The sequence below is a fragment of the Cupressus sempervirens genome, chromosome 1 (assembly GCF_028749045.1).
Source record: "Cupressus sempervirens isolate cs-2001-9-10 chromosome 1, ASM2874904v1, whole genome shotgun sequence".
Classification (NCBI taxonomy): Eukaryota; Viridiplantae; Streptophyta; class Pinopsida; order Cupressales; family Cupressaceae; genus Cupressus; species Cupressus sempervirens.
Window position 1 is genome coordinate 402,727,166 of NC_143118.1, and position 8,174 is coordinate 402,735,339.

Genomic DNA, 8,174 nt, shown 5'->3' on the forward strand with positions numbered 1-8,174 from the left:
TCTTGTTCTTGAATCATACTTTCCCATTGCAAAGGTTTTTGATCCTTAAAATTTCAAAAACTTATAATTTGAAAAAATTCTCACGTTCTTTAGAATACTATTATTTCTTACTCAAAAGATGTCCCTCAAGCCTAATAAACAATGTTTCTTGACCAACTCATCCTCCTCTCTTTCATCCTAAGTATTATCAATCACTATCAATTGTTAACAAAGTTGATGCAACTTAAGTTGCACATAATTGTGCTATTCTATTAGATCATAATTCAAGGAGTTATTTTATAACTAGTGTAATGCCTTTCCAAGGAACCCTAAGAACAAAGGGTTAAATTTGTATTGAACAACTTTTTTATGTAAAGATGTAAGTCAAATATGCAAGTGTATCAAATAAACATATACATAAGTATGGTACAACATTCAAGAGTATAATGATCACACACCACCAGAAGACTTAACAATAAATTGTAAAGGTTTCCAAGACCCCTAAAACATGGACACAAATGAAATAGGCATGTTCAAGCCATTATGTGAGAGTTAAAACTTCATCCATGAGCCCCTTAGATCATGTCTAGACCATCAACAATGATCACTAATCGAGGTGACTGCTAGATCCTTGTGGCAAGTCATGCAAGAAGCCCAAAAACATGCAACGAGGGTAACATTGTGAAGTTTTACACTATTGCCCCATTGAAAATGGGGACCTTCTTTCCCAACTTGCTCTTGCACAATTGATGTTGAGATGATGAGAAAGATCAATAAAGCTCATTATGTTCAAAGCCCAAGTTTGGAGAGGCTTGATGGGGTTTAACGCCTGCTAATGAAAGAGGTGGCTATTGTCAAGGCAATCAATGAAGAATCCTCCAGGGACCTAGTGAATTCCACCCTAACTTGAGGATTTTATCTTCTCATTACCTAATCTTCACTTTAATTGACAATCCTCACTCCTCTAAACTTGCTTTGACTACAATCAAGAGTTAAGTCTACATCAAATAGAAAAACTCAAGGAGCAATAGAGAATGATCTCAGTTTGAGCCTGGAAGAATGGGCAACACTCTTGCACCTTGATGGATTCTTCTCTAAGGATAAGACAAATCTTGAGCTTTTGAATGTTTCCACCACAACAAGGGGATGATCAACAATAAAGTTAGATGGAGAGTAGTGAGTCATCAAATCTAAGTTGAAATGATTACTTTGTGGAGGGCAGGTTCCATCCCTTCACAAGGATTCATCCTCCTTCCAAAAAATATTGTCCCCTACCTAGCATCATAATCTTTGTACTTGGTTGATTTTGGCATTGATGAGATAAAGAAGCGATTATAGAGTTGGAAAAATGATCAAAAGTTGTAAATGGAGGCAATTTGAAGTGGGTTAAAGAAATCATCTTTTGAGAGGGTCAAATTATGACCCTCCTAGAGAGAAATTTGTCCTTTGGTGGGGTAAATTTTTGACCTAAAAAGAAGCAATATAATGATCAAGAATCGAGATTAACAAATACAACTACGAGGAGTTGATGTGAAGTACAATTTAAAGTTGACAGAGGTAATGAAGTATTTTTATGACAATTGAAATTATCTTTTGACAAGGCTAGATATTTTGATCTTGCCAAAAGATTTTATCCTCCCTTATGAGATTTTCTACTCCATAACAGTGGTGATTTTATTTAAATTTCCAAATAAAACTTTGCATTCGAGTGCAAGTTAGCCTTAGGGCTTGAAAACCAAATATATAAACTAATCTTTTATTGGTTATGAAGAGACCAAGTCATCCTTTATAGGCTAGCATGCCCTTCAATCATTCTAACTTGTATATAAAAAAGATTCATGTTATTTTATTTTTATATCAAACATAAAATTATTTGTTCTATATTTTTTAGTAGTAGAAAATCCCTAGGAGAAATGAGTTTTATTGAAAGGTGGCAAAAAAATTCTTCACCCAAGGCAACAAGTTCCTTCAAATCAATGTTGCAACACTTTTCATTCAATTCAACACTTTACAACTTAAACATTCACAAACCTTAATGCATAAAAATAAAACATACATCAAAGAGAACTCATACCTAGGGAGAACCTCAGTGAGGATTGAACCCACAAGATAATGCCCTAATATGAAAATATCTCTATTAGGAGTAGTTACATGGCATTTAGTACATTGGTCCATGTTAAAGGATAAGACCTTGTTAGAGGTTTGTAAGCCTATTAGGAGTTGACAACAAAAAGAGAGCATGCTTTCTCAAGAGTGTAGGTTAAATCTACCTTTTGACTCACTATCCAATTACAAAGAAAGTGTTACAACAATAATGAACTATACATGGCATCATAATGTCTAAATAGTCCCAAAGAAGCTCACATCTACTATAATTCATTATCAAGGATTGCACATCATACACCACATACATTACATATCACATAACCCATGCTCACATACCAAATAACTAGTCCTTCCTTTATACCCTTGAGAATAATTTATTTAGTGGGCTTACATAACACTTTCACCGAATGTGTCCATACAAATGTCAATATGAAAAATTAGACCATACTATCCAAGAGATAAGCCCTTTGATGTTCCTCCATTTCAAAGCAATCAAAGTGTCAAAACACTTCCATTAGCTAGGGAAAATTCCTCAATCTCATAATCTATCCTACAAGGTTGCTATACTGAACTTGCTATACCTTGCTTCACCAAAACACATGCTATTCACCATATAAACATAAGTGATCATACCAAAAGCTCTTATACACTATATATCATTATCCCAAAGTTATAGCCATAACATATAACTTTGTTGTCGTTGACCAAAACTACTCAATTGTGTCCTACATACCTTCTTTGGGCTTAAGCACTTTTCATATAAAAACTTTAGAAAAACTAATTGTTAATCTAAATGACCATGCAAATGACATATGTTTCCATCAATGACAACATCTGAATACTCATTCAACATTCACTTGCCAACAATCTTCCCCTTTGGCATTGATAACATCACTAAGTGAAAATGACTAAGTATCAATGCCAAAAGAAAAATACTCTTAGTAGCTTGATTTATCATTCCATCATTGTTATCAACCAAACTATATTCCCCCTTACAATATATTGTACATGTATAATTTTTCATGGAAACCCTTTCTGTATGCGATAAAACTAGTATACCGAGGATATAAAACTGAAATTAAACATCCAAAAACTAATAAGAAAGCAATAAATAAGATTAACCAGAAGGAAACCGAGGATATTGAATTCAAACCTGAATACCTCATGTAGCCTCCTTGATGTTTTAATATGGTCATAATTATGGATGTGTTCTTAATGGTGTGCTCGATACTTCAAATATGGATGGAAATTGATGGATGTGTGAGAACCTAAATAATAGTAATAACACTTTGAAATTAATTAGCTCTTTAAATGATATAGTAATTATACTCAAAAGGTGGATGATTTGTGAGGAGAAAAGGGTTCAATTTATAGGCTATTGGATGAGGAGGAGATATGAATTACCGATGGATAGTTGACTGAGTGAGGTGTGAGACAAGCTTTAGTTGAATGGGATACGTGTAAGAGATGAACTTCTGTATTTAGAGGTGGATGAGGGAGATGTGGCATGAGAGTGGACTTGGGTTTGAGTTAGGAAGAATAAATCATGCATTGATTCATGCAAGTGATCTGAAGAGGGATTTTAGACATGGAAGAGGAGGTGATGTGTTTCAGTTAAGGTGGGTAAGGTGGCTCAATTGACTAGATGACGTGGGAGGTGGATAGATTTGTTAGAGAAAAGGTTGGTGGGTGAGTTTAATTAGATAAATAAATTATTTAATTAAAATGAGAATTATTTGTGCACGAGTTGAGTTTGGGTGAACACTAGGTTGTAGGGATTTTATTAATTAAATATAGAGGGGTTTGTGGGATTAAATTAAATGGGTATGCATTTATTTAATTTAATAGAGGAAGGGGTTTTAATAAATATATTAGACTATTGATTGTCTATTTATTTATCAATTAGACTATAATTAATTAGGGGACAATGCTAAAATAACTAAATATGAAATATTTTATTAGAATATGCTTTAGAAGAAGACTAAACTTGATTATGAATTTATGTGATCAGATCTAGGTGTCTACATTTTACAAATAAGGTTTTTAAAGAAACTAAGTTGCCCAATCTTAAAGAAAGACTGTATTGTGTGATGCCCCCTTGAGAAGGTGACAAGGAGAGAAAATGAGACAAGATGATATCTCAAAATATGCAAAAGGTGTGGAGAGAAAATAGATGCAAAAGGGCTATGAAAGTGCCAATTTGGTGTTTTGGATGCAAATTAATGTGGAATGGGGTGAAAGAGGGGCAAGCATAGGAAAAATGGAGAAAAGTGGCTCAGGAGGGGTCCTATATGAGGGTTTCAAAGGGCTAGAAAGGGTTTTTTGTGCTCATTTTACTTGTAGAGACCTTGGCGTTTGTTGCTCTAGATTTGGTTAGAGAGATGGAAACTCAAGGATGACTAGCTCATTGATCAAAGATTGTGTGATATGTGTGGATTCAAGGAGCATCAAATAGATTGGTAGGCTCTCAACTTGCTTTTCATTCTTGGTATTTTTATGTGTTTTTGCATTCTTGGTGGGGCTAGAAGCATGTTCTCATGGACATAGTCCTGAAGGGCTCACAGGCTTGATCAACAAGATTGTGTTCCTACAAAAGAGCCAAATGGGTAGTTAAAAAATGAGGGGCTATGAATTTGTTACAAGTTTGCATTTTTGGTGGTGGGAACATGTTCTTGGCAATGGGGTCGTGAATTTGATAGCAGGAACACATTCCTATTGGGAAAGGGGGAAAGTCAAAGAAGGAATGAGGTTACGGGTTTGACCTATAGAAAAAATGGGTTGTATGTTCCTATTGAAGTATTTTTTGGAAGAATTATGAGAAGAGTTAGGGCTCCGTGAGAACATGGATTTGGATGACGAGAACACAGAGACTTTTGAAAAGACTATGGAATTAGGTATTTGTGAAAGTAGGCTATATGGGGGGGGGGGGGGGGGGGGGTATGAAAGAACATGGTAGATTAAATAGGTGGATGTATAAAATGATATGACAAGGACTGGCATTTGTGATGAGTTTTGGATGTAGTAATTGTTCGACATGCTTGTATCTTGAGAGAGGCATGCATCAATATTGTGAGTGGTAGCTCAATCCAGAGTACTTGAGTGGGCCAAGATGGATGCCATCGGACTGGGGTATTGTTGAGTGTTCATTTTGTATGAGGCTAACAAAAAAAATTCTTGCAAATCTCTCTCTTGAAAAACTAATCAATGACAAAGTCTAAGGTTTCGGATGGCTAGTTTTTAACCTACTGGGTAACTCAATTGAAGATAAATGTGAATGTTCACAAGGAGGCCTTTGCTTGTATCTAGCACAACTTTTTTGAAACATAACCATAAAACCAATATATTTTTCTAGTTTTCTATTTTTACAATGAATACAGTTTCTAATCAATGTGACTAAATGAATTCTTATCTTAACCAAGTGCTTTGAAAAGTAAATAATAGAGATAGAGTGACAATAAATTTAAAGCAAACTACTGAAATGGAAATTCCTAATGGACATAAGTCAAAAGAAACAACACATCTGCGAATTAAATTGTTGAAAGTCCCTTGTAGGAAACCAATGAAATTAGGAGTAGTGCTTCCTCAACTCCACTGATGTAATGTTAGAAACATTAATCTTCCCTTGGATGTATTTAATTGGGATATTCCAAGGATCCCTAATGTAGTTTGTCCTATTGTACACATGTGGAGGACATGTCATTATTTGTCCTTTATTCCACATGTGAGGACAACTCATTTTTTATAATTCCTTTATTAAGAAATTTAGTTTATCCTCCTTAAGAGGATTGTGACACTTTGCACACACCTATTATGAATGTAGCATTCATAGAAATGGGAGTTACACATGCGAACACATGCAACTCCTTTCTCATCTCTTTAAAAGAGATGCTCCTCCTTCTTTCTTCTTTACACATCAATTTGATGTTATTGTATTGAGCCATTTGCTCCAACACACACACTCTCTCTTCTCTAGGCATTTGCCTTCATTCATAATACTCACAAGGGGTTTTCTTTGCTTTCCCCTTATAAATCCTTGTCTCCATTGTTGAACCATCTTGGTGCATGCTCTTGGATTTTTGCTTATCTCATGGTAACATTGTTTCACACTTAACTTACTTGGATTGTTTCTCGTTCCTTGCTCTATCTTATCGTTTCTTACATGGTATCAGAGCTTGGTTACTAATCCTCGTTTTAAGTTTTGTGTTGAAGGTTACCATTCATTGGAGCACACCTTATTTGGAGACATCATTGAGAGAAGAAGTTTGTGTTGTGGTTTTTGCTCATCCTAACATCTTGTGTGTGCAGGTTTTATTTTATCATTATTTTTTACTAACCCTCTTTGGAAGGCTTGCCGCCAAATTTTTTTTTCTATCATATTTCAAATTTTTTTTGCTCTTGTTTTGGAAGGCTTGCCACCAAAAACAAGAAGCATTTATTAGATAGCACTTATTTATTATAATTGTGCAAATTTTAATTTTTAAATATTTTAAATATTTATTATAGCATATGTAGAAGAGTAGCATTAACTGTACATTTTTGCAGATTAATTATTATCATTTAATTAAAAAAAAACCTTAGTATTCAATAGATGAGGTAAACAACCTAAAATATTTATTCTTTCTAATCAATCTAGAATATTTAAATCATCCTATTCATATTAAAAAAAAGAAAAATAAGAACCTTGCAAATCTCTATTTTTAAAATATCTATTTTGAAATTTGAAATTTATATTTTATGAAATTTAATTTTTTTTTATATCTCATTAAGAAATTCAAATGGTTTCGGGCTTTCCACCTTGAAACATTCATTTTCTAAACCTTTTGTTCATTTTTTCTTTAGAAACTTGCTTTTCGACTCCATATTTCTAAATCACATTCATTTTATTTCTTTCATTTTACGCCTTCATTTCTCAATTTTTGCATGCCATCTCGAGTGCAGGGGCAAGCTAATCCTCTCTGGGTGCAATCATACCGCGCTTCTTTAAACTCCTGCGCAAGTTGATATCTCACTTCGTTCATCGGAAGGCTGAGCTCCGGAAGCGGCCAGACTCAGTAGTCGTGCTCTGGGCCTGAGCAGCCAGTTGCATCAAGTTTTTTTTTCACCTGTTATTTTAGTATTTTGCTCAATTGCAGCAGCTGCTGCGCGGCTTCCAAGTCCATTTCTGTGACTTTTTCTGTTGAAGAGTGGTGATTTCTGCAAGGATGGCTGTGGCTCCATCCGTCTTCTGACGGCACACTTCAGAACATAAAGGACGACCATTTTTTTGCAGAACGTGCTGCTAGTACATTAAAACATATAAACATTTCTTGTTTTGCAATCATTTTTCTCTTCAGACGTTTAAAATCTCAGACATTTTTAAAAGTGCAAACATTCAAAGACGTTTTTTTTGTTTTAGTTTCTTTTAGCCTCGTAGCCTTTTTAAGGAATATCATTTATCATTTCATTCCTTCTTTGGGCTATCAGAGGCATTTTTATTTCCCCTATTTTTGCTGCAGAAGCGTGGTGTGGCCATTAGCTACCAGGCTAATGTATGTTGCGAAAACATTTTTTTTACTCATTAGTTATTTTGACTGACTCTTCAATAAACCTTTTGGTTTATTAATTAAGTATTTTGATTAAACTTTTTATATATTGTTGATTTTTTTAAAGCTTTTTGCATTAACTTTAGCTCAATCAATTTTTTTTTTACTTTCTTCATTAAGGAAGTTACTTTTAAATTATTATTAAGTGGTCTCATTGTAGCATTATAAAATCAATTTATATCTTCCTCATTTAACCTATTATAATTTTTAAAAAATCATTATAGTTAATTATATTCCTTTATTTTTTACATAATTATCATTTAGTCCTTCTTACGCTTCTGCATTATTCTTTTGTTTCAGATTAATAATTGTTTCTAACATCTGCTTGCAGGATTTTATCATTCTGTTTCAGCTTATATTATTTTTCTTACGTCTTCTTTTGCAAGATTGTATCTTTTATTCAGACACTTAATCATAGTTCTCTTAGCAAGTTTTAATTTAATTAATTCCAGTTAATTTTTTTTTCAAATCATATTTCTATTAGGGGGGACATTTTTTTAAATAAAA